At 40.4% G+C, this 24,204-nt stretch overlaps 1 protein-coding gene across 2 annotated transcripts in view; it reads left to right on the forward strand.

The window, feature by feature from the left end:
• The window catches only part of CWC27 (CWC27 spliceosome associated cyclophilin), a 192,967-nt gene that overhangs the window by 94,181 nt on the left and 74,582 nt on the right, over positions 1–24,204 (forward strand). The window lies entirely within an intron of this gene.

A 24,204-nucleotide genomic window follows, 5' to 3' on the forward strand; every position in this document is an offset into this window, starting at 1 on the left:
CCTCATCACTCCCCCTTCCCAGTTACAGACATTCTTTTTTCTCACTAGAGATTTACAAAATGTCTGCTTAGTTTTCAAGAAAAGGAAGAAAAGGGCCTGGCAGAAAGATCAGTGACTATATTTTAGGAGAGCTGCTGACTACTTCTGCTGTTTTATGTCCTGCTGCACACATTGAACCACTATTTGGCAGGAGGGGAGGATCTGAAATACTACTACTTCTGTTCTGTTCTGTTCTGGTTTTGTTTTTTGGGTTTTTGTTAGTGCTAGTCATAACAGGAGTTTCCACTGTGCCATTCCTCTAAAAGACAGGGATAGGAGTTTTTTCCTGTATGGTGGCCCACAGCCTCCTGTTTCAGACTCCCTTTTGCATTTCTTTGCAAAAGTGGCTGCTCAAACCATTTGTCCAACAAGCTCACTACCTGCCAGGTATATACTGTATATATATACAGTGGGATATAAATGTAATAAATAAAATAAATAAATATATGTGCTTGTGCTATAGAAAGAATTCCATATTGCTATGTATGACATTAGACAGCATTTTATCCAAAGCAGACAAAGCCATGTTTATTGTGAGCCTAGTGCAACCAGGAGACAAGTTTTACAGCAAATAACCGTTAACAAAGGCCTGGTTTCCCCACAAGAAGATGAGAGGGTAAACCTCTGTCTGGGCTACACCACTTTCAGCTGCAGGTAGCTCCCTCAAATGGGTGTTTTAACATAAATAGCTTAGTAACAATTTGGTACAAAAGAGAGAGAGCTGTCCTCCAGGATTCCACCTTTTCGTTTGTATGTGAGAAATTGACTGTAAGGAAATTTTGCTCAAGGTTATCATAAAAAGAGTCCTGCTGGATCATAGGAACATAAGCAGCTGCCTTATACTGAGTCAGACCCTTGGTCCATCTAGCTCAATATTGTCTACACTGATGGATCTGCAGGGCTTTAGAGAGGGCAGCCCTACCTGGAGATGCCAAGGATTGAACCTGGGACCTTCTGCATGCAAAGCACATACTCTACCACTGAGTGATGGCCCTTCCCCAAAGGCCCATCTAGTCCAGCATACTGTTCTCACAGTGGCCAACCAGATGCCTATGGGAAGCCCGCTAGCAGAACCTCACTGAGTTTCTCGGCAACTGGTATTCAAAGGCATACTGCCTCAGACAACAGAGGTAGAACATAGCCATTGATAACCTTGTCCTCCATGGATAAGAGTCAGACAGAGCAAACCTAAGTATAGGAAGCCAGTAGAACTTATGCTGGTGTAAGTTACCCCTATTCCAAACTCTGTTCAGAGCAGGGCTACTGCTAGCTGAGCTGAGCTGATGCAATTTGAACCTGGCAGAGGAAAAACAAGCCTTTCAAATAGTGCTCCCCCAAGTTTCCAGTGTACGTGACTTGGCTCAAGGTGATTTGGAAGAGGTGTAAGTCTCTTCTTGTCCTGTGCTGCCCCCACCACACCACTGCAACACCCCTTTTTGGGGACTAAATGCTGACTTAAGTTCCACCCGTTGAGATGCAGCCAAGCCAGCATAGCCCTGGCTCAGGCAAGTTAAGGGAGTTATGCTGATGTATCCCTGGCTGAGGCAGGATGTGGGAGTTATGCCAGTGTAGGCCAGGCTGAGCCCCTAACAGCCCAAACTTGCTCATCCTGGTGGATCTTGGGTTTGGATTGTGCTGTGATCTTCTTTTAAAACCATCCAAGTTAGGATGGTTATTGTGTTTGAGAGAGGATGCCTCAAATGGGATTGGGCAAGTTCAGGATTGCAATCAGCATGGTCTGGTTTACCCATAGGAGTGGGAGGCAATGGCTTTATTGATTTATTTGCTGCTGATTCTCCGTGCCAAAATACTACCACAGACAGCGCCAACTGTTCAGCAGTTGAACCAAATGCTGGTAAGGAAAGTGAATTACCAGTCTAGAAAATAGGAAGGCCCATGTTCAAGCAAGCTGACTTGGAGACAGGCTGGGTCAAGACTTGCTCAGGAGAATCAAGATTTCTCTTTAAGTGGAAAAAGGCATTTTATTTTCTCAGAAGAAGAGAAGGCCCACAACAATCACAGTAAAGGTTTTATTGGGGGGGGGGGAATGCATTTTGGAGATAAAAAATGACGTTGGAATATGCTGGAAAGTAATGCTGTGGCCATTGACATGTGGCCACAGTACAGGCATGGAAGAAGACTCATATATTCTGGTGTGAACTTTAAACATTTTAGGAAATCAATTCCTTTGCCAAACTATCAGAGGTTTTGCTCAAATCAGAAGCTTATTTTTCTGTAATAGATAATAATATGCTATTGTATGATTACTGCTTTTGCAGATCCTTATACCTGTACTAGTGCAGTTTGCATTGCCTGCTTTTGTGTGTTTTTTAATTTTAGTATAAGAACGCTACCAGACCTACTGTGAGCACTCTCTAGTGTTTTATCAAATTGCAAGGGTGTAGCCTTTGGCAGTCTTTAATACTTGCAGTGGTCACTCATTACCTATACTGAAATATTTGCAACAGTGAATTAAAATAGATTTTTTTCAGGTAATATTTATCCTGCACCAGAATTTTCCCTCCAGATTAAATGCCAACAATAACAACTCCCTTTTTTTCTGTGTTTTATTCCAGATGTATTTATTTTAAACCAAATTCTATTATGGCTCTGGACTGTTGATGAATTCTGAAATTACATACACGTAGCTTAAAGACGTGACTTGATGCCAAAACTTTGTCTCTCGAGGGCAGTTCACTCTCATGGTCCTGGCCCCCTAGGTACAGACTACTGCAGACCTTTTAGAGTTTGTGTGGTTTTGATCCAATTTGCATGTCTGAAACATTCTTGGTCCATTTCCTAGTCCAGGTTCCACAATCCTTACCAGCTTGATCCTGGATTCTATTAGTCACAACCAATCAATAGGATAGTCCCTGGAACCTTCTAGTAAATAAACAGTTTCATTGTACTTCCCCAACCTGGTGTTCTCCAGATGTTTTGGACTACATTCTCCAGCATCCTTGGCCATTGGCCATGCTGGCTGGGACTACTGAAAGCTGTAGTCCAAAACATCTGGAAGGTACCATCTTGGGGAAGACTGCTCTTGCACACTTCACTCTTGCCTGTTTTTTTATTTTATTTTTAAAAATTATATTTTTATTGGTTTTTAACAAGTACAAGTTGTTTGAGAGACCGGTGGCATTGTATTCAATGCTAAAATAGAGTTGCAGAAATTCCTCTGAGAAAAACTTAGTTTGTCTGTTTGTTTTCCCAGAAATTCTAAGCGGAAATTTATTAGGAATTAGCTTATGGGGTAGCAATCTGGAAAACTTGGCAGGGGGCACATTTTCCACCAGATACAGGGCAGATCCACACCATACATTTAAAACACGTCCAATGCACATTTAAAGCACATGCCTTCCCCCAGAGCATCCTGGGAACTGTGGTTTTCCCTTAACAGAGCTACAAATTCCCAGCACCCTTAACAAGCTCCAGTTCCTGTGATTCTTTGGAGGAAGTCATGTGGTTTAAATGTACATTGGATGTGCTTTAAATGTACAGTGTGGACCTTTTTTGCCTGTAGTCATTTATTTATATATTCTCCATTGACTTATGTGAACAAAGAAAAGGTATGTATGCCGCCCTGGGCTCCTGCTGGGAGGAAGAGCAGGATATAAATCAAATAATAAATAAATAAATAATGTAATCTGAAATACCCATAATGGAAAAGAACACACTGGCTCCTTGCTCTAGCCGGCCGTATTGTCCTCAGAGGCAATAGAGGTTGGAAGGCCATGTGAGCCCCACCCCTCCCACATAAGTGAACAGATGATTCCCTTTTCTCATACATACTCCATTGACATGTATGGAACAAGTGTTGCCAATTTCCATAAAGTTTTCCAAGATCTTCGGGTGAGGCTTCTGTACTTTTGGAAGTCAGGTTTTCAGTTCAAAATCCATAATTGGTTGGTTGGAGTGGCTTTTTCTTTTCTTTCAGAAAATGACATATGCACAGGCCTCTTAAGAAGCTAGCAGGCCAATCTCCAGATACCATCCAACAATGCAAAAGTGTGTGGTGGTGCTTATATTCTTAGTGAGCAGACAGTCACCTCAGATGACTGGCTTCCCAAGTGGATGCTGCTCCTTGCACAGTAAGAATATAAGCAGGTGCCGCACAATGGTATTTTAGTTTTGCTCTGGGTAGTTTAAACCTGAGAGATGTCAACCTGGGATTCAGCCTTTGCAGCAAGTAATGAACAAAAATGTCTCTGGGATTGCAATAGACCAGAGCAGGTCAGGACATTTTTTAAGGAATTGTTACTGGGTGTCCATTTTTTTATTTAAATAACTTGTGCATAGAAGCCTCTCTAACATGTACAAGCCCTGACATTTGCATTTAGGCAAAAGCGATTCAAACTAAAAAAAAAGAAAAGAAAGGAAGTGAATACAGCCTTGGAAATCTATTTACACAAGTTACTTCTTGTTGTTGGTATGTGCCTTCAAGTCGACTATGACTTATGGCGACCGTATGAATCAGCGACCTCCAAGAGCATCTGTCATGAACCACCCTGCTCAGATCTTGTATATTCAGGTCTGTGGCTTCCTTTATGGAATCAATCCATGTCTTGTTTGGCCTTCCTCTTTTTCTACTCCCTTCTGTTTTTCCCACCATTATTGTCTTTGCTAACGAATCAAGTCTTCTCATGATGTGTCCAAAGTATGATAACCTCAGTTTCATCATTTTAGCTTCTAGTGACAGTTCTGGTTTGATTTGTTCTAACACCCAATTATTTGTCTTTTTCACAGTCCATGGTATCCGCAAAGCTCTCCTCCAACACCACATTTCAAAGGAGTTGATTTTTCTCTTATCCATTTTTTTCATTGTCCAACTTTCACATCCATACATAGAGATTGGGAATACCATGGTCTGAATGATCCTGACTTTAGTGTTCAGTGATACATCTTTACATTTGAGGACCTTTTCTAGTTCTCTCACAGCTGCCCTCCCCAGTCCTAGCCTTCTTCTGATTTCTTGACTGTTGTCTCCATTTTGGTTAATGATTGTGCCAAGGTATTGATAATCCTTGACAAGTTCAATGTCCTCGTTGTCAACTTTAAAGTTACATAAATCTTCTGTTGTCATTACTTGTATAGGATTGTAGCTTTAGATTAGTTTGCCTTGCCTGATCAGTCTGAACATTTGCAGCACAGTTCTATGTATGTTTTATTGGAAGTAAGTCTAGTATATTTGGTGGGGCTTTCTTCCAGATGAGTGTGCATTGGATTGCAGCCTTTGGTTAAATTGGAGTTGAAGTTGTTTCCTGAATGCCTGATGTTTAGGCTGCTAATTTTTGGAATTGTTAAATATATCTTTGAGGCATTTACTGCTGTTTCATTATAGTGGCTTCATGAACTTTTCCTGCTATATTTATTTACTATAAAAATGGCAGTAATTTTATTCTGCCACAAAAAGAACAACTCGCATACAAAAATTTCCAGTAACAAAATATAGTGTGAGGTTCTGACTACTCTATTTTTATATTCTTAAAACATCACAGCAATTTCTCCTGCATGAACTTCAAAAGTCCAGTGTTTAATTTTGAATGAATGTTCAAAATCTAGCCAAAACATTTGGTCTAGATATTGGGCAGAAATATTTCTCATGTGATTTGCAATACTTCCTGCTTTGGGTCAGTTCAGGAATATAAAGGATTACCACTGACCCCCTTTTCTTTTTTTGGACAATATTTTTGAAAATATCAAAGAAATGAAGGAGAACTGAGTACCTGTGAATTATCTTCATTTTTCTCTAGACTCCAGTAAGTGTAGTGAACACAATCATGTGCATGCTTAAGATTTTATTTCAGTAGTTCTTTAGCATGCTGAACTGTGCTGGATTGCATTTAGTGAGCATAGCCAAGAGAAAATTAGGCACGTGTAAGTCCCACTAAAAGGAAAAGAAAAAAAGAGGTTCTGATTTTTTTTTCCGAGAGTGTCCAGGGCTCTGCTTATACTGTCTGTCTGCTGTATGCTCAATGTACTTTACTTTGAGCCAAAAGGTAGTTACAGCCAAATTTTGTGTCTCAGACAGCATCTTGATACTTCGGGGTGGAGGGAGGGAGTGATTGAGCCTCTTTTAATACTAACTGAACAAAGTTTTAAGGGTCTTGAGTGAATTCCCCAGAGTTTTCACTGTTAACAAACCTTTACAAGGAATGTGTTTATTATGGTACTTATATTAAATATCATTTAAGAAATCAAAATTAAGAAAGCAGGAAACTGAAGCTAGATACCATAACCTTCTTAATTATAATTGTATTCATATGTTGTAAAATGTCTGGGCGGAAATGCTGGAAGTTCTGTTTGGTACGTTCAGAACACCTTGGACTAAATTCTCAAAAGAGAGTGGAAACAAAGTAAGCAATTAGAACTACATCTTATGCAATTAGAAATACATTTGGGAAGATCTATTCAATTTGCTTCCCATGTCCAAAGTTTAGGAATTAATTTGAAAGAATTGTTTGAGGAAGTGTGAAATATTCTTGTACATTCTTATATCTCAGTGAACCAAAAATTATAATATAGTCGGATTGGATTGGATTGGACTGGGAAAATGGCATCATAAGAAGGCATCATTCTGCTGCAGTTAGTAGGTCTTTGAAAAATGCCATCATGTAGTAAGATCTAGAAAACAACCATGGGGGGGTGCAACCATTGAAGGTTAACATGTTTTTATTTCAGCATCAGTATTTGGAGGTGTGCAAGAAGTAGCCGCAGAGGGAATGACAAGAAAATGTCAATGGAGTGCTGATACTTCCTACACAACATATTATATAAACTCTTGCATTTAAAAAAAAAGTTTAACTTTAGAGTTGGCATAATAAGGTTTTGAAGTTGTATGCCTGTTGACTTTTAAACCGCTATTGCAATGTTAGCCTAATGTCAGTTAGAGCAGGTTTCTTTTTTCATTAAGCAAATGTTTCTATTTTTTCTATTTTTCTCTCATTGTGTTGTATATTTCTCCTCATGCAACACTGAAATGACTGTGTGTACCCAAGTGTCTTCAGCTGTCTATTCTCTTTACCTCTCTGTCCCCCCATATGTAAATGACAGATTGAACAGGAAGGAAGAACAGAGGCAAAGAAACACACCATCCTAAAACTTCCCCTTCCAAGTTCTTGGTTGTCCTTCCTCTCAGTCAGTGCAGAAAGAACAGAATGCTTAGTGTACTGTGCCAAGTGTTGAGCACATTGCCCAGGACAAGTAGCCATGATAGAAATCTTCCCTTCTGTGGAAATTTTGTAAAAAATCTGGGGCTGTAGATCCCAGATAAAATTGGACTTGACATAGCTTACATGTCACCAGTGATGAATCCCTCTTCCTTTGTTGGACTCACCAGTGTGCACAGCTCTTCATCCGCTTTTACTTATAATTCAGAACCATCTTTCTCTTGTCGGTGACTGGCTTGAGCTAGTGGTAAAAGTGAGCAGGTTCAGTCAGCAAAATAATGTTTTTTTTAACTGTGGAATGGAAGTACCCTAATAAACTAATTTTGACTCAAATGAATGGATGTTGTTCTCTATGTTGTGATTCGTGCCAGTAGTGCTTATTATCTAAAAGTAGAGGTGCTGGATTTCGGACCACTATATTATTTTTAATATAATATTAGTTCATATCTGTTTCTTCTTAAAAATGGCTCAGCCATAGATGAAAAGAGTGGTGCTAAATGGGAATGGCTATAAGATAGGAATGGCTAACCGGATGTGGCCTTCCAGATACTTCTGGACTACAATTCCAAGCCAGTATGGCCACTGGTCAGCGATGATGGGAATTGTAGTCCAACAACTTCTGGAGGGCTCCAAGTTAGTCACCCTTGCTACAGGATAACAGAATCGTAGAACTGTAGAGTTGGAAGGAGCCTATAAGGCCACTGAGTCCAACCACCTGCTCAATGCAGGAATCCATGGGATGCCAACAAGACCAGCTATAGTTTTAGGAGTTTTTTTCTGCTTATATCACTTGCCCAAAGATCCCTAAGGCACAAATAGTCAGGCTGTTTAAAGGCACTTTAAAATTTGGCTTGCACTCTTAAGATGTGCTGATGAGTTCAGTGTAGCAACATTGAAAGAACAAAACCAAACCACAGAAAATGGTTAGCTGTGTGATTTATAGCACCTTTGGGGATACAAAAGCTCCTGTCTGGTTTTCTGTGGCTGACCAATATCCTACAGCGAAGTCATGATATGGAATGAAACCCATTTTACATAACTCTTATTTAGTCTGTCCTGAAATGAAATTCTCTTTGTAGAAGTTCAGTGCAATTCTACAAGTTCAATAAACCAACACAATGATTTGATTTTAAAGAATTCTGCTAGCAGGCTGCTGCATTCAACAAAGACTGGATTGTTTCATGGCAAAATTCTTCAGAAGTTCTGGGCATGTGGCCGAGACTTGGCCACTTACCTGTAGGATACGACCAGGCAGTAACAAAAACAGTGAAAATAAGTTTGTCAGTCTATATATAAACATATTTTTGTAATATATTTAGCAAAAGAGAAGGAATGATTAAGCCATGTTAAATTAACAAAATTGGATAGTTCCCCTCCCCTCAGTATTTTTTTGTCACTTTGAACAGTTTTTTGGGCATCCTTCCTGTAAAATGAGCCACTTGCACCTTTTGATTAAATACACAGATAATGTGGCTCAAAGTTCCTGGATTAAGAAATCATAACAGCCTCATAATACAAAAACATTGCAAGTATTTGGAAACATTTTGTGGTTTTCCACAGCTCCCCCCCCCCTTTTAGTAGAATCTAAAGTTTTGTGAAAATTTACCATAACACTAAAAGGAGGTGTAGAATACCAATTTTCTCTGAGCCCTTATAAGGAAAGTTAGTATATTTGCCTTATTTATTTTAATGCCCCTCTTTAAAATAAAAAAAATCCAGTAGTTCTTGAGAAGTGAAATGTGAAGTTTTTCTTATTCTCTCAAAATATCTACTAACTCAGCATGAATGCCATCACACTGATAATGGTAATAGAAATATATTACTATTAGAAATAGCAGGCTCTTGCTATAGGATTATGTTCCTGTGTAAATCAGGCAAGTAGATTGCTGCTTGTCAAGCCTGCTTGTGGCAACAGGCAGGTATATTTAGGCCACAAATAATTAAGTTTGGCATGAGTGTGCATGCTGGCAAATAAGAGCATTTGTGGTCTAGTTACTTTTATGGATTTATTTTCAGTGCCGATGTATCTGGTCTGATAGTATGTTTTTTTATACCACTTAATATAATAAAAAAAATCTCTAAGCCAGAAATTCCCAAACTGTGGCTCATGGACCACCAGTGGTCTGCAAACTTCATCCAGGTAGTCCACAGTATGTCCATACTGAATATTCATATTGATTTTAATTGTATTTTTATTGCTTCTTTTGTTTCTTGTATTTTATTTTATAGGTACAGTAGGGCCCCGCTTTACAGCGCTTCGCTTTACAGCGTTCCGCTAATACAGCGGTTGTGAATTGTAGAAAGGCCCCGCTTTACAGTGCTTGTTCTGCTTTTACGGCGGTTTTTTGCTGCTGGGCGCCATTTTGGTCAATGTAAGTCAATGGGATCCGCTTTACAGCGGTTTTCACTTTACAGCGGGGGTCCGGAACATAACCCACTGTATGAGTGGGGCCCTACTGTATTTTAATTCTATGGAATGCAAATTGTAGATACAATATAAGAAATGAAAGAAGTAATAAAAGTAATTTAAAATCATACAGCATCTAGTACAGCACATTGCAATTATTGCAACAGACAGAAAAAACGTTAAGTGGTCCACCAAGTCCATCAGCAGTTTTCAACTAGTCTGTGCGGGGAAAGTTTAGGAACCTCTGCTCTAAGCAGTTTACATAAAAACAATTTAAAAACAGCATTCAATAAAATGTCCTTAAAAATGAGACCAAAATGCAACTGTAGTAAGATTTGGTGTTAGTATAACTATGATCAAGTAACTGGAGATCATTATGACAGTGGCATAATAGTAGTGATTTTTTTCTTGTCGTTTCTCATGAATATGGGTTCTAAATGTTTAAGATAAAAAACTCACAGTACAATTTAAAAGGAAATAGACAAAACAATGAAAATACATTTACTCATAATTATACAGCCATGAGAGTGGCTGTATACTATAGCCAGCGTGGGTTTTTCACATTCCGCAATGTTAAATTGAAAATACCCCCCATGCCATTCTGATGCTTCCCATAAGCTCATTTCAAAACAAAACCTTACAAAACTTATAGTCCTGAACTCAGAAACGCTTGCTTAACAACCTTCTTAATTTTCATGGTGATACACAAAACAGAGAGAATAGAGAGTTCAAAGTCTAAAAAGAGAGAGAAAAAACCCAGAGCCCTTTTGGACTTTTTTCTCTGAGAGTTTTCATAATCTGTTGAAATTCATTAAAAATCAGCCATATTCACAGAGTACCTGTAATAAGGTGTCAGTACAGGACTGCTTATGCCCCTGTGATATGGGAAGTGTGGAAACTGCTGCACATGTATTGTTGTACTGTCCGTTCTATTGAGACTCCCGGTCTGATTTCATCAACCCAATTCTCCAAAAAATCCCAGGGAGGTCTGATGCATTCTATTTAGATCATTTACTCTCAGATAGGAGCCAGCAAGTGACAGCCAATGTGGCAAGATTTTGTGCTTCGGCTGTTACCTGTAGGAGAGTGATGACGGCAAACAACAATAATGGATAACCTCGGGTGGGCCATTCCCCATTGCTGCCCTAATTTTAATACCACAGTTCCATATTATCTCAGGCTGTTGCCGTTTGTTTCCTTCATTGTATAATATTGACATGTTTTATTGTTTGCTGTTTTAACATTTTATTATTATTTATTAAACTTATATACCGCCCGACTAGCAATAGCTCTCTGGGCGGTGAACAACAAAAAAATACAATAAAATTACACAGTAATATAACAGAGCATATAAAAAGTACAAAATCTAAAATCAAAATTCAACACATTTAAAATTAAATTAACTTAAATTAAAATGCCTCGGAGAAGAGGAAGGTTTTAACTTGGCGCCGGAAAGATAATAATGTCGGCGCCAAGCACACCTCCTCGGGGAGACTATTCCACAGTTCGGGGGCCACCACTGAGGCCCTAGATCTTGTTGCCACCCTCTGGGCCTCCCTATGAGTCGGAACCCGGAGGAGGGCCTTCGTAGTAGACCGTAGTGTACGGGCGGGTTCATATCGGGAGAGGCGATCCAACAGGTATTGTGGTCCCGTGCCGTATAAGGCTTTATAGGTTAATACCAACACTTTGAATCTGGCCCGGAAGCATATTGGAAGCCAGTGCAGGCGAGCCAGAACAGGTGTTATATGCTCGGACCGCTTGGTCCTTGTTAGCAATCTGGCCGCCGCATTTTGCACTAGCTGAAGCTTCCGAACTGTCTTCAAAGGTAGCTCTACGTAGAGCGCGTTGCAGTAGTCCAAACGCAAGGTTACCAGAGCATGTACCACTGATGTGAGGTCCTCATTACTCAAATAGGGACGTAGTTGGGCTACCAACCGAAGTTGGTAGAACGCATTCCGTGCCACCGAGGCTACATGAGCCTCAAGTGAGAGGGACGAGTCTAAAACGACTCCCAGACTACAAACCTGCTCCTTTAGGGGGAGTGTAACCCCATCCAGGACAGGATATATATCCACCATCCGATCAGAGAAACCATCCACCAACAGCATCTCGGTCTTGTCAGGATTGAGCCTCAGTTTGTTAGTTCTCATCCAGTCCATTGTCGCGGCCAGGCACCGGTTCAGCACATCAACAGCCTCACCTGAAGAAGATGAAAAGGAGAAGTAGAGTTGCGTGTCATCAGCGTACTGATGACAATGCACTCCAAAACTCCTGATGACCGCGCCTAACGGCTTCATGTAGATGTTAAAAAGCATGGGAGACAAAACTGAACCCTGCGGGACCCCACATTGGAGAGCCCATGGTGTCGAGCAGTGTTCCCCAAGCACTACCTTCTGGAGACGACCCGCCAAGTAGGAGCAGAACCACTGCCAAGCAGTGCCTCCAACTCCCAACTCCGCGAGGCTCTCCAGAAGGATACCATGGTCGATGGTATCAAAAGCCGCTGAGAGATCGAGGAGAATCAACAGAGTTACACTCCCTCTGTCTCTCTCCCGACATAGGTCATCAAACAGGGCGACCAAGGCCGTCTCAGTGCCGAAACCAGGCCTGAAACCCGATTGAAATGGATCTAGATAATCGGTTTCATCCAATAGCGCCTGGAGTGCTGGTCATTGACCGTAATAAATGATTGATTGATTGTACCTGTAATCCTAATGCTGACCTTGCCCCATACTCTCACCTTCATCTTCTTCAGCTTAAAAGTTTTAAAAAATGCCTGGCTGATTTTTAATTAATTTAATAAATTTTGGCTGGCAGCCTATGATAACGTGGGGCATGCTCAGTTCAAAGCCTTTTTATTGGTCAGTGTCATATGATGGTGAAGACAGCATTTTTTGTGTTTCAATTTGGAGATTATGTTTTATTTCTATTTTGGGTGCATTAACAGTGGAATCTGAAACTGCAGCTTGATGTAAAATCAGACTGATTCCGATATGTTGCTACTTCAGCAACGACTCTAGCTGTTGGAAAAAAGAGGATGCATGTTTTCAGCCTGCTATGTTTAAACCACTTTATTTAAGGCAAGGTGGGCGCAATCAATTAAAAACATAGAGCACACCTAGCATTTTGCTAGAATATATTTCACCTCCCACTGTTCTATCTTGTGCAAATTGAGACACTCCTGAGGTCCGAGACTATTCTGCAGAAGTAAGTGCCATTATTCCACAATTATGTTTGGAGTTTTTTTAGTGTAAATTTTGCAAAGTGTTGCTGTACTTCACATATACACAGAAATAGAAAAAAATGATTTCCTATAGGAAACTTCACTAAAATTGCAATTGAAATCAGACACATTCAAAGTGACCATCTGAACTATATCAACTGTCTTAATAATGTTGCTTTCTCCCTGCTAAAACAAGATCAGCACAGCACATGTCTTCTTTCTATTATTTGGGCTGATTGCAGGTGTTGCCACCACTCACCATATGCTCAGAGGGACATGTTACCAAATTTTTCGAAGCTACACAGCAAGTGGATTGGACTGTGAAAGACCAACCCAAATGGTGTTTGCATTTTGACAAATTTGTAGGGCAGTCCAATATCTCAGAGAGGAGGTCAGATCTCCTGCTCCCCTGGTACATTAACTATAGCTGCCCAATTTCCCTGCTTTTCAGAGTTTGAAAGAAATATCTGTGGGCTATAGGTACGTTCTTAAACTGCAAGGTTTTTTGCCTATTAGTGAATATATTCCATAATAATTACTATAGTTACAAGACAAGTCTCCCGCTTAAAACCATATTCCATTCTCATCAACACACAACCCAAAGAAGGAAGAATGCTTCCTTGATGCAAATTTGTCTTTTAGTCTTGCAAATAAGCTAGTCCAACAAATCAGGTGGTACCATTAGTGAATGGTTTGTCTGTCCAACTGAGTGCCATTCAACCTGTTTTGGAAGGTGTTGCACTCTTTATATTTTGCCTTTTTTCCTGGCTTTACTTTGGTTTTATTCTGCTGCTGTTGTCATGCTGTTTATATTTTATTTGTATACTTCACACTTTTTAATTTTTACGGTAAACCCTGAGAACGTTTTGTTAATGGGGCAGTATATAAATATTACAGATAAATAAACAGGAAGAACAACTTCAATGACATCTGCCTTCCTAGCAGCCTGACAAAATGTGTATCCTTGTGATACTTAGTTTTAAAAAATAAAACAAAGATCACCCTTCAGCCAATTAACTTGTGACTTTTGCAATTCCATTCTAAATGTATTCATGCGTTTATGAATCAATGCTAAATGCACCTGGCATTATGAGTATTACATCTTCTAACGAGCATCACAAACCCCGGTCTCCCTCCTGGCATTTTCACCTGAGCGGGGGATTGTCCCCGGCAGTTGCACTGCACTATACTTTGGAGGTGCTCAATGGGTATACTGCACAACTGTGAACCCTGTCCCACAGCCCCTCCTTATACCGCCTTGGAACCGTGTTCTTTCTGCCACATTGCCATGGTCATACTTTCCTTCTGGTTTTTGTCCCATGTTGTTGCTGCAGCTTTAGCAATGAGTAAGAAAAGGACAAGTGAGGGCTAAATCAGAGGTACTGCATATATGCATCCCATGAAGCATGCTTGGATGGGGCTTTGCACTCTGCCTGCTTCAGGGGAAGGTAGTTGCAGCCCAGTCAAGGGAAAGGCCACTTAGAAAAGAAAGTTAATGAAACAGAAATATTTATTAATTGTGTTTTCTGGAGAACATGTGGGTTTTGGATAGGGTCATCATGTTCTAGGTCACAAGTAAACTATGTTGTCTTGATGTATTGCAGTGACATGATGAGAAACAAGGTGCATGTTAATGGTGTTCTTTTTCCAGATAGTAATGGAATGTAAAACAGATAAAGACAAGAATGTTGTAGTTACTCTGATAGGGTAGGAAATGGTCTAATTAGGGAGTGAATCTGATCACATATTCCATAACAAAAGTTTTGATGATGCAGTGTGTGCTTTATTTTGTTGTATGGTCCTCAGTGTTACAAAATCTGGTGATAGTATTTATGTATCCAAGCCAAAAGAAAATAAGAACCAAAATTGCAATAAGAGTATCTCATAAAGCATCTTTATAGGAGACAATATTTAGGCATAGAAGTCCAAAATATCGCTTCCTTTATATAACTGCAGCTTTGAAAATGTATGGCAAATCTTACTCAGTTACTTGTATCTCATTTACTGTCCAGTATGAACAAAGCATGTGCTGTTGGCTTTAAAGAATACGTTACTACAGCAAGATAAGCAAAATAGTTTCAAGACATACACCCAGCACTCAAATGAATACCAAATCTCAATGGATGCAGAAGAGCTCCAATTGATTTTTCCATTATGTTTAATGGGAGATGACTTTCAAGATTCAATGTGTGAATCTTGAGACAAATGATATTTTAAAGTGTCAGATCATATGTCTGTGATTTTATTCATTTTTAAAAGCACATTTTATCCTGCCTTGCCCCATCCTCTCATTTCCATCTCCCAACACCTTTTTGAGGTATGAGTCTGAGAAATGGTGACCAGCCCAAGGCCATTCAGTGAACTTTGCTGGGATTTGAACTTCATTGTAAAAACTGTTGCATTTGGTGTATGTGTTGAGGTGTGAGGTAAGGCACTTCTGTGTTGGATTTCCAATAATTGTGTGTGCTTAATTTGTGCTTTATCTTATTTTGTATGTCATAGGCTTGTCTTACCCCCATGATGTAGTAGTAGTAGTAGTAGTAGCAACAGCAGCAGCAAACAACTTTTGTAAACCACTTACAGTTTTTTTACAATCAAGCAGAACATAGATTTTAATAATAAATAAGTAGTAGTAGTAGTAGTTTGTCTTACCACAATTTATCTAGTAAAAGATCAGATAGTATTGTTATCATCATTACTACTACTACTACTAATCATCATCATCATCATCATCATCTGCCTATCATCCCAGTAGATCCTAGTTGCAGGGTCTAAGGCACAAAAACATACAATTACATAAACATACAATATACATAAAACCCCTTTAAACAATAGCAACATCTAAAACTACAGTTAAAACAGCAAAAAGCAGGCTCTCTACTGCCAGCTGACTAATATTGTAAAACATAAGAATTATACATAAGAAACTCTCACAGTAGGACTTCAAGCTGAATAAAGCAGTGGGAAGGACAGATGCCTTGCCCCTTTTTGTCCCTCGTATTACAGAATATCTGGAATTAGACTGTAATGTGGCTTGACATTAAACCAAGATGTTCATGCTGGTAGTGAAGATGTAGTGTCTTTTCCAGTATTTCGGGACCACAAAAAGGCTGAGCCTATACCTTTTCCAAGGCTATTGTTTCAGCAGATTCGGTATGTTTGTGATTAAGTCCGCTGACTGGCGAACATGAAGGGTGTGCTGTTCAGTGTAGAATCACTTCCATCTGTTGTAAATTCTTGTCAGATGTTGGGAAAACAGCAGGCAAAAGCTAATAGCAAGTGTTCCATCCATGTTCCAAGGAGTTGTATCGGCTTATATTCTGCTCTTAATTAAGTTAATGTATTTTCTTGTTTTTCATTGTGCTCATTTATTTGGGCCACAATCTGGAGAACTAACTGCACAACTAGCTGTGCATCCAGCAGAGCTTTGGGCTTGTGTCTTGCCGAACAGCAGCTTCCCGCAATGGCTCCCAGCAAGCCATTTTTAAATTTGGAGAGTTTCGAAAAGCAGCTTACAATGCTGCTTTGTGGCTGTGGGGCTGCCCTGCAAAGGAAGAACTCAAAAGGACCACTAAGTGCACCTAAAGGGAGGGCTGGAGATACTGCTTCAAATGACTAGATACTAACAGTAATTAAAGCTAAAATAATTGGAGTAGCTTCTAAAGAAGCCTTTTTAAAGCATTTTCCATTTTGGAACTCAAACACAGAACAATGCAAATTGCGACAATCCCCTCAGTAAAGGAAGGGCAGATGACTATAAAAGAAAGAGAGATCCCAGAAAAGGAAGATCTATATTTATATTATTATTTGTTTATTCCCCACCCTTATGTGGCTACTGCTATCTCCTACTATCAGGATACAGTATTAGCACTAAAATAAGTATAGACTCAAGTTGCATATTAGGAACATTCTTTTTAAAGGCTGGTGGAGTGGGATTTAGTTTTTGTGTGTGACTAGAGTTGAATTCCAAAAAGATTGTGAAGGAAAAACAGCATTCATTATAAGTTTCAGAAGAGAAGCACCCCGTGGAACCAAAACTTGTGAAATTTTGCTCATCCACATTGGCTCAGCTTGGATGTGCACAGTCCTTGGGTTCATGTGCTCTTGATGCAGTCACAAGAAGAGAAGTAGAAGTTTCTGTTTCTGATTTCAATTAATCACAGTTTAGCATTGTATCCCAACCCTAGACAGTGGTTAATCTTCACTATGGGTAGTTGAAATAAGCCACCAGAGTAATAAAATAATAGTTTTATGGCTTATTGGTTTGTTTTAACTCACCATAGGTTAATTATTGCTTGTTGAGATTCAAACATATCAGTTGTAGTTAGTCTAAAATGGAAGTGAACACTGCTCATCTCCTACTGGCTGCACTGGAGGAGAAAGAGCGGAGCATGTGAGCCCAAGACACACTGCAGCTCCATTCCCATAACATTAAGCCGTGGTTTACCATTATGGCTGATTGAGGCCATGGGATGATATCCAGCTGATGCATCCGCCCTGCACAATGGACTTCCACTAATGTAAATGGAGCTTTGCCTTTCTCTCTTCTTCCCTGTGTACCCAATAATCTATGGAGGGCTGGGGAAACCCTCTGGAGCAGACTGAGGGGCACATGCATTCGCAGGCGAAAGGAGGAAAATGGAACTTCTCATCACCTCTTCTGGCATGATGTTGCATTTCACCCATTGTGTCCCAATATCTGGTAAACCAGCTCCATACCTATAAAGACCTAGTGTAGTGTGGTGGGGTGTAGTGTGGTGGGGCAGAGATTCAGTTGTGAACTTAGTTCCCCAGTTGAAATCTCACTTCTTCCATTATCTCTTTGTCTTCCCCTCCCCCCATTGTCTGTATTATGAGTGCATTATTATGAATGATAATAAGTAAGATAATAATTGAGTACAGACGTTTTAAGAACTGGAGTTTTTTATTGTTCTATTATAAAGGTTTTACTTAAGATCTCATATTTGAAAGATATATATTTTATTCTCAAATTGTGTTTTGAGTGCAGGGAACAAACTGCTCTTTTTCTAGTTTGCAATTTTCTTTAAAGAGATTTTTTATCATTTCTATATAATATAACATTCAGTTCTGTAACTTTGTATTTTTTAATTGATCTTTAATTAATTGTTGGATTAGCAAACCTTTTTCTTGTCTGCCCCATGAATTGTTGCTTTTGTTTCCAGTGATAACGCTGACCTAATTTACAGAGTTGTCGAAAGGATTACTGAGATAATGTGGCCCAGTTCAGATGTAGCAAGAAACCATGTATGAATTGCAGCAAGCCTCAATCTTATGCCCTCTCCCCTCCCCTCTTTTTTTCTTTCTCAACCCAGAGAAGGTGATTGGAAGTATCCACTTTGAATTTTAGGCTAACCATAGTTTCCTGTGAGAGCTAGTGTGGAGTAGTGGTTAGTGTGTTGGACTACAACCTGGTAGACCAGAGTTTGAATCCCCACACAGCCATGAAGCTCACTGGGTGACCTTGGGCCAGTCACTGCCTCTCAGCCTCAGAGGAAGGCAATGGTAAACCCCCTCTGAATACCGCTTACCATGAAAACCCTATTCATAGGGTCGCCATAAGTCGGAATCGACTTGAAGGCAGTCCATTTTCATAGTTTCCTATAACATCAAAACCATGGTTTACTTAAGTTATGGTAAGTGAAAACAATAGTGGATTGTTTAAAACTCTAGTTATTGAACAAACATAAGAACCTGCTGGATCAAGCCAATGGAATTTATGGGCCAGTCATAGTGGTCTATGGGAAGTGGCCAACCAGATCCCTATGGGAAGCTAACAAGCAGAAGTTGAACACAACAGCGCTGTTTCCACTTGTGATTCCCAGCAAGTGGAATTCAGAAGCTTACTGCCACCAACAGTAGAGATAGAACCTAGCCATCATGTAGCATTGATAGCCGTATCCCCCGTGAATTTGTCTAATCCTCTTTTAAAGCCATCTAAGTTGGTGGCCATCACTGTCTCTTGTTGCGAGCAAATTCCATAATTTCACTGTGTGCTGTGTGAAGAAGTATTGTCTTTTGTCTGTCCTGAATCTTCCAACATTTAGTTTCATTCAGTGTCTACAGGTTCTCATATTATGTGAGGAGAAGCACTTTTGGCTATCCACTTTCTCTACCCCATGCATAATTTTATACGACTCTATCATGTTCTGCCTTTTCTCTAAACTAGAAAAAACCCTAAATGTTGCACCTTTTTCTCACAGGGGAGTTGCTCCATCCCCTTGATCATTTTGCTTGCCCTTTCCTGAACTTTTTCTAGCCCTACAATATCCTTTTGGGGGTGAGGTGAGCAGAACTGTACACTGTACACCTGAGTTTGAACATCATGGGGCACTGTAGTTTATTTAAAATCAGAGATTAAAGCTTTCAATCTTCTCTTTATGGCGCAAATGAGGAGGCAAGGGGAGTGTATGAGTCCAAGGTTTGGCATGGTTTTTGCATAATGGAAAATCATGGTTTCCTATTACCATTGAACTGTGCCTGTATGTGAAGCGCTTGGAACATTCAGAACGTAATACTAAGTATTGTTATAGAGAATGACATGGGAGAAGACATAGAGCTGGAGGCAAAGAGTTCCAGCAAAAGGTGATGATAGAAGTACTGTGGGTTCTAAAAAAGAACTGTAAAGCTAGTGGTGCCTTATTCTTGGAATTAATTTTTCAGTGCAGCAACCAAAAGCATATGGAATTACAATCTCTTACACTAAACATTTGCACAAGCAAGTGGAAAGTCTTTTGTACTGTTGCTGATTATTTGTTCATACATGTGCATATTAGGATGTTTTTATACCAGCTGTCTCCCTGACCCTCCGCAGGATGCGTCCTGAGAAGATCTGGGAGCACTCTGTATCAGTAACGGAAATGTAATATATTTGTATATGAACATGACTTTTAACGCACAAAAACAGCCTTGGTGGCCCTGATTTATGACCTTTATCGGAAGAGAGACGGGCAATGCAACCCTGTTGGTCCCTCTTGATCTCTCAGACACTTTTAACTCTATTTAACTCTATTGACCATGGTGTCCTTTTGGAGTGGCTCAAGGGGGTGGAAGTTGGAGGTACTGTATTGCAGTGGTTCTGCTCCTACCTGCAGGACTGCTTCCAGAAAGTAGTGCTAGACTATTGCTTGGGTCTGTGGCTTTGGGTCTGTGGGGTCCCACAAGGGTGCATTCTTTTATGCTATTTAACATATATATGAAGCTGTTGGGAGCTGTCATCTGGGGATTTGAAGCATGGTATCATCAGTATGCTGATGATGTGCAGATCTGTCTCTCCATTCCATCTGAATGAGGAGAGGCTGTGAAGGTGTTGGACCAGTGTCTGGAGGCAGTGATGGTCTGGATGGGGGGCAACAAACTGAGGCTGAATCCTGATGAGACAGAAGTGCTGTGGGTGGGTGGTTCCTGTGTCCAGGAATTAGATTATGACCTTTTCAGGGAGGGGTTACATTCCCTCTGAAGGAATAGATTCATAGTCTGAGAGTATTCCTGGATTCTAACTTGTCACTAAAATCCCAAGTAGCTTTGGTGCCTGGGAGTGATTATGCCCAGCTTAGTCTGCTCTGCCAGTTATGGCTGTTCGTGGACCAGGATAACCTGGCCTCAGTTGTCCATGATGTCATGACCTTCTGTCAAGACTATCATAATGTGCTGTATATGAGTCTCCCTTTGAAGATGGTGCAGAGGCTGCAGCTGGTACAGTATGTGGCTACTCGGCTGGTAAGTGGGGTTGCCTGATGGGATCATAGATCAATGCACTGGTTGCTAGTGAGCTACCGGGTCCATTTCAAGGTGTTAGTTTTAGCAAACAAAGCCCTAAATGGTTTTGGGATCCAAGTATCTAAAAGAGTGCCTCCCCCAGTATCCACCATTTTGGACCGTATGATTGGCAGGAGAAGCCTTGGTGGTACCACCACCAAGCAGTGCCTGGTTGGTGTTGACTCATGACAGAGCTTCCTCATTGGTGGCTCCCCATTGGTGGCATGCCTTCCCCAGTGAGGTGTGTCTGTCTCCATGACTTTTGACTTTTAGAAGGAATTTGAAACTATTCCTGTTTGTCCAAGCATTTGATGGCTGTCAAGGACTACTCCTGGCAATTTGGAGGTCTCTGGTGGAAGAATGTTTTTAACTGTGCTTTGAGAATATTTTAAACTTTTTAAAGCGTGCTTTAACTGTGTTTTAGAATGTTTAGAATATTTTTAATTGTAACTGTGTTTAAAATGATTTCAGAATGCTTTAAATGCTTTCCCCCCCTTCTTAAATTGGTTGGTTTTTATGTTTGCAAATCTGGACTCCCTTGGGAGGAAGGGCAGGATATAAATTCAATAAATAAACAATAAATAAATACATAAACATTGCAAGTCTGAATTGCCTCATCAAACTCTTGAGAAGCTAATTTATCATTTTTAACATCCGTGTCACTGAAGAAGACCATAAGGCTGAAATGCATTTGGCAATGAGAATGATCATTCATTATACACATTGGAGATTTGAACTGTCATTCTCGTATTTATGCCCAAGGATATAATTTTGTCAAACAATTTGCTGAATGTATCTGTTTTCATTGGCAACTGTAGGACCAGATGGTATTCCTTAGGGAGTGAGATTTGGCCAACTGTTGCCCTATTCTAAGAATTCTGTCCTCAGATTAACAAGTTTCCATAAAGTTCAGATACATTTTGTTTCCACATCCTAGGAACCTAGTGATTGGCCACCATAAATTCCTCACATGAATGTTGTTGCAACACGTTCCCCAGCATCTGAACATCTGAAACTAGCATGTGCAAATCCCACTTGCATTTTTCCTGGACTTCATATACACTTTCTTCCGTCTAACAGCATCTGTGCCTCAATTTCCCACCAAAGCAGAGCACAAATTCCAAGATCATGGGGATCTGTCAGAAATATGTCCAGATTTATTGACTCTTTGGATCCAAGGTACTTGGGAGTACTAATACACCTCATTCAGGGATTCCTTAAAGTAGAGGAAGCCATGGCTGTTCTCTCTACAGCAGTTCACACCATCCCTGATCATTGGCCATGCTGGCTGAGGCTGTTGGGATTTGTAGAACAGTATCTGGAGGGCACCATTTTGACTGCTCCTGTTTTAAAGCACTCGGTTCATAGAATCAAAATGACAGAACAAGCAGCTGGCAGACCAATCGAACCAGCAGGAAGCCAATGTAATTTATGCTGGAGGAAATTATGCCAGTGTAATTTACCCTTATTCCAAACTCTGTTCAGGAATGGGACTATGGCTGGCTGAGCCAGCCTGAGGCTGACAGAGGAAAACAAGCCTTGAAAATAGAGCTTGACTTACACCACCCTTTTTGCCAGTGTAACTTTCACTGGGTTACTGAACAGAGTATGGAATAGGAATAAGTCTCCTGCTCTGTCACACCCCTGCCACTCCTCCAGAACACCCCTTTTTGGGGACTCACCCCAGCCTTCGCTCAGCTGGAATGAAGGATTTAGGCCAGCGTACCTCTGGTGGAGGCATGGAGAGGAACTTCAGTCGGCAGAGCTCAGCTGGAGATCTGCCTATTCCATATTGTGCTCATCCTAGTAGATCCGGGTTTGGATTGCTCCCTAAATGTTTTAAACTAATTATAGAGAAGCAGAAAGGCCACTGCTCAGTGCTCAAGCAGATACTTTGCATACAAAAGGTCCCAGGTTTGATACCCTGGCATCCCCAGCTAGGGCTAGGAAATATTCCTGTCTGAAACCCTTGAAAGCAACTGCCAGTCAGCACTGACAATACTGAGCTAAGTGAAGCAAGGATGAATTGGTGTAAGGCAGCTTCCTAAGAGATGAAGGAATATTGATTGGAAAGAAAAACATAAAACTACAGTACGTAGCCTACCACTGTGGTTTAAAAGCAGTGTAAGTCCTGTCAAGAGCCAGTGTGGTGTAGTGGCTAGAGTGTTGGACTACAACCTGAGAGACCAGGGTTCAAATCCCCACTCAGCCATGAAGCTTGCTGGGTGACCTTGGGCCAGTCACTGTCTTTCAGCCTAACTTACAAAGTTGTTATGGGGTTAAAATGGAGAGGGAAGAGAGCCATCTACGCCACCTTGAGCTCTTTAGAGGAAATCTGGGGCATAACTGTTATAATAAATAAATTACTGTCTCCCCAAATCTCTGGGAAGAAAAACAATGTTCCATGGGTTATCTCTTTTATATGAAGCTCTCTTATTTGTCCAGCTAATCCAATAAATTCTATTCTATCAGAGGCTTAGGAAAAATGATATTTCACATTACCTGCTACCTGTTTCTTTTAACTAAAAATGCCAGAGTTTGAACCTAGGATGGTCTGTATGAAAACATGTGTTCAACCACTGAGCCACAGTCCCTCCCCTTGGCTCCTTAGGGTTAGTTTTCACCACTGAGAAGAACATGTGCTCTCTTTGTTCTGAGCCTCAAAGCCAGCATTTCCTTTGGAACTCCATCTCTGTACATCTGGGCTCCTACCGGGAGGAAGGGCAGGATATAACTCTAATAAATAAAATAAATAAATCTAGTGAAGTAGCAGAGAAAGTAAAATATTGACTGTGCTGATCAGGTATTAATTTGGGCAAGTACCAGCTGGACATATCGCTGCCATCTTTGGGAACTGTGAAAATGTACGTGGTTACATCAAGGTTCATTCTTCCTACACCAAGAAAATCTGTGCATAGGAACAAATTATATAAATTGTCACTTCAGAATTGGGTCACAAGGGTTTATTTTGCCATGTGATATCATGGATTGGGAAGGCGTATCTGAGTACTCACACAGCACTTCCTCAGTGACAAGTGCATAGGCTTTTGCTTACTTGGAGGGTATTGTGAAGCATATCATCACATGTAAAGTACTCCTCAGATGGTGTGCAAACAAAGTTCCTGTTAAGTTACTTTCTATCCAGGTGAATAATTGTTCCTTTCAATCTTTGCTTGGTCCAATTTGCAACAGCCCTATGACATACAGGCAAGAACAGAAGAACAGACTGGTAACATGTTTGTACATTGCAGGGATGAAGCACAAGCATGATGTTCCACTAATTTCTTTATTATCCAGGTCTAGAAAAGTTACTCAAATTCCTGGGTCCCAGCATAAGGATTTGCAAGGGGGAGGGGTTGTTAGGCATTTGAGTGTCCAAGCAGTTTATACAGCCATGATCGTTGTTTTTCATTCTGATATTTCCTTCCTAATTAGTTATTTGCTGTTGCTGCACAATGCATAGAGGACTTCCTTTGAGCTTACAGCGATGCTTACACTCTTGTTGATATTTGCGTAGAGCTCTGAGGGGGAAAGGCTCCAGCTGTCAGGGTGGAAATAACTTTGTTTTTCAGAAACACAGTATGCTG

Source organism: Rhineura floridana, chromosome 1, assembly GCF_030035675.1.
Source record: "Rhineura floridana isolate rRhiFlo1 chromosome 1, rRhiFlo1.hap2, whole genome shotgun sequence".
Taxonomy (NCBI): Eukaryota; Metazoa; Chordata; class Lepidosauria; order Squamata; family Rhineuridae; genus Rhineura; species Rhineura floridana.